We start from the raw sequence: 11741 nt of genomic DNA, 5'->3' as shown, positions 1-11741 counted from the left end.
GGGGTTGAACAGGAGCTGTAGCTGCCAACCTACGCCACAGACATAGCCACAGCAACTCAGGTTCGGAGCCATGTCTGGGACCTACACCATAGCTCACAGCAATGCTGGAACCTTAACCCACTGGGCGAGGCCAGGGATCAAACCCACCTCCTCATGGATACTAGTTGGGGTCATTTCCGCTGAGCCACCTCAGAACTCCTGACCTTCATTCTTGGCTTGCTCTCTTTGGTGGGCCAAAGCCTCCAGTTTTCTTTAAGAGAGTTGTTCTAAACCAACCAGCCAACAACCCGCTCGGGCTCATTGGCTGTGGAGGTCACAGACCAAAGGAAAGCGGAGGCATCTCACCAAGCAGAGGAAGAGCTATGGGTGCTACAGGACTGGGGGCAAAGATGAAGCTTAGGTGAAATTTAAATGAAGTAGGGTTCTAAATGGTTCAAAGCAAAGAGGCATTTGCGTGAAGAAGTTAACATCAGGTCTGAACTGTGACGTAAACACTGAGGTAGAATAATGCGTCTAGAAATCCCTTAGCTACAGCGCTGCACCTGGGCTGTAAATCAAGGCTGCTTCTCCGTCTCACTGTGACTTGGATCCTTTAGGCCCAAGGAGATTGACTTATCCCTACTGATATGTTTTCAAATAGCACTGTTTCTTACAGTTGATGATTTTATTTATTTATTTTATTTTTTTAAAGCTTTATTTATTTATTTATATTTAGTCTTTTTGCCTTTTCTGGGGCCGCTTCCTGCAGCATATGTAGGTTCCCAGGCTAGGAGTCTAATCGGAGCTTTAGCCGACGGCCTACACCACAGCCACAGCAATGCAGGATCCAAGCCGTGTCTTTGACCTACAGCACAGTTCACAGCAACGATGGATCCTTAACCCACTGAGCAAGGCCAGGGATCGAACCTACAACTCATGGTTCCTAGTTGAATTCGTTAATCACTGAGCCCTGATGGGAACGCCTTTATAGTTGATGATTTTAGAGTGCAAAGTTTTTCAGTGAGTAAGAAAGCAGTAGTCACAGAAAGGGGTCCTTATGGACTTTACTGCTGCCTCGTTTGGGGAAAACAGTGTTTCTTGTCTACTCTGCTGGCCTCCTGTGTCTGGTGTCCCAGCTGGATAAATGACAGGGCAGAATTTTACTCTTTCGGTCACAACTAAGTTTTACTTTCTCAGGGTGTGTGGGAGTCAGTATTTTTGAGCCTCGTGGGGCAGCTTGTTAACTGTGAGATTCTCTGTAGGATGATCTGGCCAGAACTCTTCCTGGAGGAAGCCCCAAAGTCAGTATCTTTTAGATCAGATTCTCCAAAGCAAACATATTGCAGTCTCCTACTTGGAGACTGTAGTTCTGATTGCTAGTGTTCTCAGTACCGAGTTGGGGGAAAGGGCTGGGATTTTTGGAATATAGGATGTAAACGTTCTTTCGGTCCTTCTGTCCCCCACCCCCTTTGTTAAAGTTGTATTGAAGTATAGTTGATTTACAAGGTTGTGATCAGTCCTTCTGTTTTTAGAATCATATTCTTGCCCTCTCTGGAACATAACCCTCCAGGTTTCTGCTCTGGTGGAGGAGGGGCAATCACTTGCTGATGGAGTGGCCTAGGGGACCTGGGATATACCTCTCCTTAAACAGATTTTTGAATAATTTTGTTTCTCATCCCATCTTTATCACCCCTTCAGAGGTACCTGGTGTTGCTGATTCCTGAGAGTCACAGGGGATCTGCTCTGCAGTGTAATCGGCTTGTTTCCCAGGTTTGCCCACTGGCTTAGAACTCAGCTTTCTTTGCTCTGTCTGGTCAGTCACACGCATTCATCATATTACACTGTTATCTTTTTCAGTCTCTTTGTCTTTGGGAGCTTATGTCTTTTAAAAAAATGTCCTTATTGTCATTTCAGTAGGTTTCAGGAAGGAACAAAAATGAATGAGTGTGTACAAAGGTACACTCTATACCCAAAAGTCTGTCTTGCTTTTAAAACACATAAATCAGATATTATCATTATTATAATATACAAACAGTGGGTTTTTTTTTTTAAGATAAAGCTGTTTTTTTGTTTTGTTTTGTTTTCTCTTTTTTTTTGGCTGCCCCATGGCACATGGAGTTCCTGGGCTACGGATCAGCTCCCTACACTGCAGTTGCCACCTCAGCTGCCGAACCTTGTTCTAGGCCGGGCTGGGCATTGAACCTGCATCCTGGCACTGCAGAGACTCCACCAATCCCTTTGTACCACAGCAAGAACTCCTAAGCAGTGTTGATTTTTTTTTTTCATTTTTGAAATTATAGTTGACTTCAATGTTGTGCCAATTTTCTGCTGTACAGCAAAGTGACCAAGTCATACATATGTATACATTCCTTTTCTTATATTATCCTCCAGCATGATCTCTCCCAAGAGACGGAATAGAGTTCCCTGTGCTATAGCAGGACCTCATTGCTTATCCATTCTAAATGTAATAGTTTGCATCTACTAACCCCAAGCTTTCAGTCCATCCCCAAGCAGTGTTGATTTAGCTTTACTCATGAGTTTGCTAATTTTTTTTCTCACTAATTCTTACTTCACAGTTCTTTCTGGGGTAATGTTTATTCTTCTAGAAGTAAATCCTGTAAAAGTTCTTATTGGGAAGATATGTTGGTAGTAAACTCTTTGTGTTTGTTACTATAAAAATGTTTTAATTTTGGAGTTTCGCCATGAATCAGTGGTTAAGGATCTGGCATTGTTCCTGAAGCTGCTCAGGCCAGTGCTGTGGTGGAGGTTCAATCCCTGGCCCAGGAATTTCTACATGCCATAGGTGCAGCCAAAAAAAAAAAAAAAAAAAAAAAAAAGGATTTCACCCTTATACATACCAGGGAGTTTGGACTTTCTCATGGAGGCAATTGGAGAGAATGAAGAGTTTTAAGGGTTTGAACATGATTAGTTTTGTTGTATAGAAAAAAATTTCAACTGGGTTGGGACAAGGATGAGGAATCTGTTGCAAACAATCAGCTTAGATATGACAACCCAGCTTAGATATGATGGTGGCTGGAACAAGGGCTGTGATCATGGGCTTTGGGGGTGGATTTGAGAGATATTAAGGTGGTGGATTTGAGAGATTGACAGGCTTTGGTCATCACAGGTGATAAGGAAGAGGAATGAGTAAAAGACAAATCCCAAGTTTCTGTGTGTGGGTTAGTGGTGGTAACTTTTCCAGAGATGCAAGTCCAGGAACAAGAGAATGTTGGTAGAAAGCAGTGAATTTAATTCTCATCATGGGGACTTGGAAGTGACTGTGGGTATTCTGGTGGCCCCTGGAACTCAGGCGAGAGCTGAGTGATGCACAGTTATTGGGCCAAAGTGATAATTTTTGTGGATAAGATCATCCAGAGACAGGGTATGGATCAGAGAGGGAGTGTAGGGGTCAGGGGGTGTGAGGGCTTGTAGTTTCTTTTTTGTTTTTTGGGGCTGCACTTGTGGCATATGGAAGTTTCCAGGCTAGGGATCCAATCGGAGCTGTAGACACTGGCCTATGCCAGAGCCACAGCAACACCAGATCCGAGCCGTGTATGTGACCTACACCGCAGCTCACAGCAATACTGGCTCCTTAACCCACTGACTGAGGTCAGGGATTGAACCCATAATCTCACAGTTCCTAGTCAGATTTGTTTCCCCTGCACCACCATGGGAACTCTGGAATTTAATTTATTGAATTAAATATCTACCAAATTATTGGAAGGGGCTGTAGGAGAAGGCTCTACTCTGGGCTTCCATGAATGATTCTCAGAAGATGTCAGAACTAGACTACCTGTGAGGCTGCTATCTTTGCCGTGATCAGAAAGTTGGGAGGCTGACAGGAGGTTACTGCAACCATCCAGTTGAAGAACAGATACTACTCCATTGCCGCTCAGTCAGGGAGAGGATGGTTTTTTCAATAAATGATAAATATCCCTATGAAAGGGAAGATGAACTTTGATCCCTAAACTCACACCCTATACAAACATTAATTCATAATCGATGATGAACATAAAAGTGAAAAGTAAAACAAACAAGACTGCTAGAAAAAAAAAAAATCTCCTTGACTTTAACCAGGATACGAGAAGCACTAACCATAAAAGAAAGGTTGATAAATTGTACTTTATTAAAATTAAGAACTTCTGGAGTTCCTGTAGTGGCTCAGTGGTTAACAAATCCGACTAGGAACCATGAGGTTGCAGGTTCGATCCCTGGCCTTGCTCAGAGAGTTAAGGATCTATCATTGCCATGAGCTGTGGTGTAGGCCGGCAGCTACAGCTCTGATTAGACCCCTAGCTTAGGAACCTCCATATAACACAGGAGCAGCCCCAGAAAAGACCCAAAAAAAATAATAATAATAACATAAATAAATAAATAAATTTAATAAAATTAAGAACTTCTTTGATCAATATGGAAAACATGCTGCTAAGTGAAAGAAGCCAGACATAAAAGGTCATATATTATGTGATTCCATTTGTATGAAGTACCCAGGTAGTTAAATCTGTAGAACCCGAACAGAGGTTGGTGTTTCCCAGGGGCTGGCAGGGTGGGGAATGGGAGCAAATGCTTAATGCATATAGAGTTTCCTTCTGGAGTGATGAAAATGTGTTGAAACTCGATAGACATGGTGGTTACACAACAATGGGAATATACTAAATGCCACTCCATTGTTCACTTTAAAATGTTAATTTTATGTTATGTGAAGTTGACCACAATAAAAGAAAATTAAGGGAATTCCCAGGTGGCTTCATGGGTAAGGATCCGGTGGTGTCACTGTGGCAGCTCGGGTCACTGCTGTGGTGCAGGTTCAGTCCCTGGCCTGGAAATTTCTGTAGGCCATGGGCACAGCCAAAAACAAAAACAAAGCACCAAAAAAACCAAAAACAAAAATGAAACAAAAAATATATATAGTATGTTTTAATTCATAAGAAGTTCAAGAACAAACAAAATAAGTCAACAGTGGTAGAAGTAGTATAATAGTCATAATTGTGTGAAAAGGCTAAGAGGGTGCCTTTTGGGAACTAGATATGCGTGTGTGCGTGCGCGTGTGCGTGCACACACACACACACACACACACACACGTTTATACCTCCCACCACCTTTCCTTGTTGCAGCCATCTGGTGCCCCCACCTCATTCTGTCACTCTCTCCTACACGACTGCTATTATAATTCTTGATTTCAATATCCTTGAGAGTGGGCCTTCCACCCCGCTGGCTGCTCAGTCTCCCAGTCCATTCCTCTCTCCTGAATGCCTGTTTCCTACCTTCTCCCTCCTCAAACCCTAGCTCCTTCATCTTCCTCATTCAGAGAATGATCTCATTTCTTTCTTTCTTTTTTTTTTTTGTCTTTTGTCTTTTTTAGGGCCTCATCCCTGGCATATGGAGGTTCCCAGGCTAGGGGTCCAGTTGGAGCTGTAGCTGCCAGCCTATGCCAGAGCCACAGCAACGCCAGATCTGAGTCCTATCTGCAACCTACACCACAGCTCACGGCAACACCAAGGATCCTTAACCCACTGAGCCCACTGAGCGAGCCCAGGGATCGAACCTGCAACCTCATGGTTCCTGGTCGGATTCGTTAACCACTGAGCCATGATGGGAACTCCCTCATTTCTTGCACTGTGACAGTAGAAGCAGCCAAAGAGACTTTCCCCTGCTCCCTCAAGGAGTCCACTTACTCTGCCTTCTCTCCTGTTGTTATGGTAAACTATCCATGTCCCTCTGTGAGTTTGATCCTACACTTTGCCTTTTGAAAGCACTTGGCTCCAGGGACTTTTCTCTGTCTCTCTGCTGCAACATCAGTTTTTCCCGTATACTAACATGCTGCACTTTCTTCGTCTTTCCTGATCCCTCTTTCCCCTCCAGTCACCACCACATTTCACACCTTCCCTCCTTTGAAAGTATCATCTATAATCACTGTTTCCTTTTTTTCTTTTTTCTAGGGCCGTACCCACAACATATGGAGGTTCCCAGGCTAGGGGTCCAATTGGAGCTGCAGCCACCGGCCTACGCCACAGCCACAGCCACAGCAATGCCGGATCAGAGCTCATGGCAACGCTGGATCCTTAACCTCCTGAGCCAGGCCAGGGATTGAACCCATGTCCTCATGGATGCTAGTTGGGTTCATTGACCGCTGAGTCACGACGGTGCTCCACTCTTTCTGACTTACTTTGCTTAGTATGGTAATCTCTGGTTGTATCTTTGTTGTTGCAAATGGCATTACTTCATTCTTTTTATGGCTAAGTAGTAATCCACTGTGTGTGTGTGTGTGTGTGTGTGTGTGTGTGTGTGTGTGTGTTTACCACCTCTTCTTTATCCAATGGACATTTAGGTTGCTTCCACATCTTTGCCATTATAAATTGTGCTGCTATGAACACTGGGGTGCGTGTATCTTTTCAAATTATAGTTTTGTTCAAAAAAATTACAGTTTTGTTCAGTTATATGCCCAAGAGTGAGACTGATGGATCATATGGCAACTCTATTTTTAGTTTTGAGGAACCTCCATAATGTTCTCCATGGTGGCTGCACCAATTTACATTTCCACCAGCAGTGTAGGAGGGTTTCCTTTTCTCCACACTCTCCCCAGCATTTGTTATATAGACTTAAAATTTTTTTTATTAAAGTATAGTTGATTCTCAATGTTGTGCTAATTCCTACTATAAAGCAAAGTGATTTTGTTATACACATGCATACATTCTTTTAAAAAATTTTTATTTTATTCATTTATTTATTTACTTATGTCTTTTTGCCATTTTCTTGGGCCACTCTCATGGCATATGGAGGTTCCCAGGCTAGAGGTCGAATTGGAGCTGTAGCCGCTGGCCTACACCAGAGCCACAGCAACACCGGATCCTTAACCCACTGAGCAAGGCCAGGGATTGAACCTGCAATCTCATGACTCCTAGTTGGATTTGTTAACCACTGCGCCACGACAGGAACGCCAATACATACTTTTTTTTAAAATTCCTTTCCATGATGGTATTTCTCAGAAGACTTGATATGGTTCCCTGTGCTACACAGTAGGAACCTGTTGTCTATCCCTTCTAAATGTAATAGTTTGCATCTATTAACCCCAAATTCCCAGTATATACCACCCCCCCGTCAACCACAAGTCTATTCTTATCTTTTCATTTCTTTTTGCCTTTTTTTTTTTTTTTGTCTTTTGTTGTTGTTGTTGTTGCTATTTCTTGGGCCGCTCCCGCGGCATATGGAGGTTCCCAGGCTAGGGATTGAATCGGAGCTGTAGCCACCGGCCTACGCCAGAGCCACAGCAACGCGGGATCCGAGCCGCGTCTGCAACCTACACCACAGCTCACGGCAACACCGGATCGTTAACCCATTGAGCAAGGGCAGGGATCGAACCCGCAACCTCATGGTTCCTAGTCGGATTCGTTAACTACTGTGCCGCGATGGGAACTCCCTCTTTTTGCTTTTTAGGGCCACACATGTGGCGTATGGAAGTTCCCAGGCTAGGGGTCGAATCATAGATGTATCTGCTGGCCTACACACAGCTACAGCAACACAGGATCTGAGTAACGTCTGCAACCTACACCACAGCTCACAGCAAAGCCGGATCCTTAACCCACTGAACAAGACCAGGGATTGAACCTCATCTTCATGAATACTAGTCGGGTTCTTAACCTGCTGAGCCACAGTTGTTATCTGTAGACTTATTAATGATGGCCAGTCTGACTGGTGTGAGGTGGTACCTCATTATCATTTTGATTTGCATTTCTCTAATAATTAGTAATGTTAAGCATCTTTTCATGTGCCTAGTGGCCATCTATTTGTCTTCTTTGGAGAAATGTTTATTTCTTCTGCTGATTTTTGATTGGGTTGTTTGTATTTTTGTTGTTGAGTTGTATGAGTTGTTTGTGTGTTTTGGAGATTAAGTCATTATATCATTTGCAAATATTTTCTCCCAGTCTGCATGTTGTATTTTCGTGGGTTTTTTTTTTTTTTAAATGGTTTCCTTTGCTGTATGAAAGCTTGCAAGTTTAAGTCCCATTTGTTTATTTTTTATTTTTATTTATTTATTTATTTATTATTAGGGCCATACCCATAGCATATGGAAATTCCTGGGCTAGGGGTTGAATTGGAGCTGCAGCTGCCAACTTTATCCACAGACACAACGATGTGGGATCTGAGCCACATCTGCCACCTATGTTGCAACTTGCAGCAATGCCAGATCCTTAACCTACTGAGGGAGGCCAGGGATCAAGCCTGCATCCTCATGGATACTGGTCAAGTTCTTAACCTGCTGAACCACAACCGGGACTCCCCATTTGTTTATTTTTGTTTTATTTCTATTGCCTTGGGAGACTGACCTAAGAAAACATTGGTATGATTTATGTCATGTCTTATATTTAAGTCTTTAAGACATTTGACTTTATTTTTGTGTATGTTATGAGGGTGTGTTCTAACTTTGTTGATTTATATGCAGCTGTCCAACTTTCCCAGGACCACTTGCTGAAGAAACTGTCTTTTCTCCACTGTATATTCTTGCCTCATTTGTTGAAGATTAATTGACCATAGGTGAGTGGGTTTACTTCTGGGCTCTCTATTCTGTTCCATTGATCCATATGTCTGTCTTTGTGCCAGTATCATACTGTTTTGATTTCTTTAGCTTTGTAGTATTGTCTGAAGTCTGGGAGGGTTATGCCTCCAGCTTTGTTCTTTTTCCTCAGGATTGCTTTGGCAATTCTGGGTCTTTTATGGTTCCATAAAAATTTTAGGATTATTTGCTCTAGTTCTGTGAAAAATGTCTTGAGTAATTTAATAGGGATCATATTATATCTGTAGGCTGCTTTGAGTAGTATGGCCACATTAACAATATTAATTCTTCTAATCCATGAGCATCTTTCCATTTCTTTGAGTTCTCTTCAATTTCCTTTATCAATGTTTTATAGTTCTCAGCATATGGCTTTTGGCTCCTTGGTCAGGCTTATTCCTAAGTATTTAATTTTTTTTTTTCCTACATCCATGGCATTTGGAAGTTTCCCAGGCCAGGGATTGAATCTGCACCAGAGCAGCTCTCTAAGCTGCTGCAGTGAAAATGCTGGATCCTTAATCCACTGTGAATTCCAGTATTTAATTTTTTTGATGAAACTTAAAAATTGATTGGTTTTTTACTTTCTCTTTTTGATATTTCATTGTTAGTGTAAAGACCCAGATTTTAAATACTATCTATAAGCTGATGACACTCAAATTTACATCTCCCAAGTATGCATATATGAGTGTGTGTATGTTTGTGTGTGTGTGTGTGTGTGCGTTGAGCTGCTGACCTTACCCCAGGACCTGCTTCTCCTGTAGCCTTTCAGCTCAGAAAATGTCAACATCATTCTTCTACTTCCTCAGGCCCCAAATGTTTGAGTTTCAAGTTTCTTTTTTTCAGACCCCAGATCCAACCCTTTTAAAAGGTAAGTCAGGCCACCATGGCATTTGTTTCCTTCCCATCCCACTTTAAGGAAAAGCCAAAGTCCTCCCAGTAGTCCCCAAAGCATCTCATGATCTCATCCCCTCCTCCCTTCCCACTTACTTCTTTGGAAGACACTACCACCTCAAAACCTCGAATTTGTTCCCTCTTTCTGGTATGTTCTACCACCAGCTAGGTGCAGGGCTTACTCGCCAACCTTCAGCCTACACCTAAAGGCTATCTCCTCACAAAGGCCTTCACCGTTCACCTGATCTACAATTGCAACCCTTCCCATACTTCCTGTCCTCTTTCCCTGCTTTGCTTTTTCACATTTTTTTTTAAATTAATAGACTTTATTTCTTAGAGCAGTTTTAGGTTTACAGAAAAACTGAGCAGAAATTAAAGGGAGTTTCCATACACTTTCTTTTCTCCTAGTTTCTCCTGTTATTAACATCTTGTATTAGTGAGGTACATTTGTTACGATTAATGAACCAATATTGATACAGCATTATTTTTTAAATTTTTATTTATTTTGAATGATTTTTATTTTTTCCATTATAGTTGGTTTACAGTGTTGTGTCAGTTTTTTTTTTACAGTGTTCTGTCAGTGTTCTGTCAATTTTCTACTGTACAGCAAAATGACCCAGTCACACATGTATACATATATATATATACACATACATGTATACACATATACCTTCTTTTTCTCACATTTTGCTCCATCACAAGTGGCTAGATTTAGTTCCCAGTGCTATATAGAAGGATCTCATTGCTTATTCATTCCAAATGCAATAGTTTGCATCTATTAACCCCAGATTCCCAGTCCATCCCACTCCCTCCCCCTCCCCTGATACAGTATTATTAACTAAAGTCCATACCTTACTCTAGGGTTTTTGACAAATGTAAAATGTCATATATCCACTATTACAGTATCATAAAGAATAGTTTCACTACCCATTCAACGTGTGTTCCACCCATTCAAACTTCCCTTCATCTAACATTTAACAACCACCTATCTTTTTATTGTTTCCATCGTTTTGTCTTTCCCAGAATGTCACAACTTGGAATCATGCAGTACATAGCCCTTTCAGTTGGCAATGTCCATTTAAAGTTCTTCCATGTATTTTCATGGCTTGATAGCTTTGCTTTATTTTTCTCCTCAGCAATGAACAGTTCTAGCATGCTTCTATATGTTTCACTTATTTATCATGTTTATTGTCTTCTCCACAGGAATGTAAGTGTCATGAGGATAGGGATTCCTGTCTGCTTTGTTCACTGCTGTATCCCCAGTGCCCACAACAGTGTTTTACTTATTTGAAAGCAATTTTTTTTTTTCTTTTTAGGGCTGCACTTGAGACACATGGAAGTTCTCAGGCTGGGAGCTGAATCGGACCTGCAGCTTGCAGGCCTACAGCACAGCCACAGCAACACAGGATCTGAGACTTCTGCAACCTACACCATAGCTCATGGCAATGCTGGATTCTTAATCTACTGAGTGAGGCCAGGGATTGAACCTGCATCCTCATGGATGCTAGTTGGGTTCATTACTGCTGAGCCACAATAGGAACTCCCAATATTTCTTAAATACAGTTAGGGTATCTAACTGAAGAACAAACCTATCTAGAACCTTCCTAGCAAGGGAATATGTGAAAAACTAGTTAGCTTTCTGCTTTTTTTTTTTTGTCTTTTCTAGGGCCACTCCCTCGGCATAAGGAGGTTCCCAGGCTAGGGGTCTAATTGGAGCTGTAGCTGTTGGCCTACACCAGAGCCACAGCAATGCAGGATCTGAGCCTCGTCTGCAACCTATGCCACAGCTCACGGCAACGCCAGATCCTTAACCCAATGAGCAAGGCCAGGGATCGAACCCGCAACCTCATGGTTCCTAGTCAGATTTGTTAACCGCTGTGCCACGATGGCAACTCCCTTAGCTTTCTGCTTTTTAGGGCCACACCTGCAGCATATGGAAGTTCCCAAGATAGGGGTTGAATTGGAGCTACAGCTTCCAGACTACACCACAACCACAGCAACGTGGGATCAGAGATGCATCTGTAACCTACACCACAGCTCACAGCAACCCCAGATCTTAAGCCCACTGAGTGAGGCCAGGGATTGAACCCTCATCCTCATGGGTACTAGTCGAGTGTGTTAACCACTGAGCCACGATGGGAACTCCCAGTATTTCTTAGTTAGGGTATCTAACTGAAGAACAAACCTATCTAGAACCTTCCTGGCAAAGGAATATGTGAAAAACTGTAGCTTCCTGGATTCTAAAAATCTGAACTCCACTGCCTTTAACCTTGGGCAAGTCACCAAACATAACCTGTCTGTGCCAGTTTCCTTCTCAGTGAAG

Source organism: Sus scrofa, chromosome 4 (genome assembly GCF_000003025.6).
Source record: "Sus scrofa isolate TJ Tabasco breed Duroc chromosome 4, Sscrofa11.1, whole genome shotgun sequence".
NCBI classification, from domain to species: Eukaryota; Metazoa; Chordata; class Mammalia; order Artiodactyla; family Suidae; genus Sus; species Sus scrofa.
The sequence above is the reverse complement of the archived record's forward strand: the minus strand, read 5'-3'. Positions refer to the sequence as shown.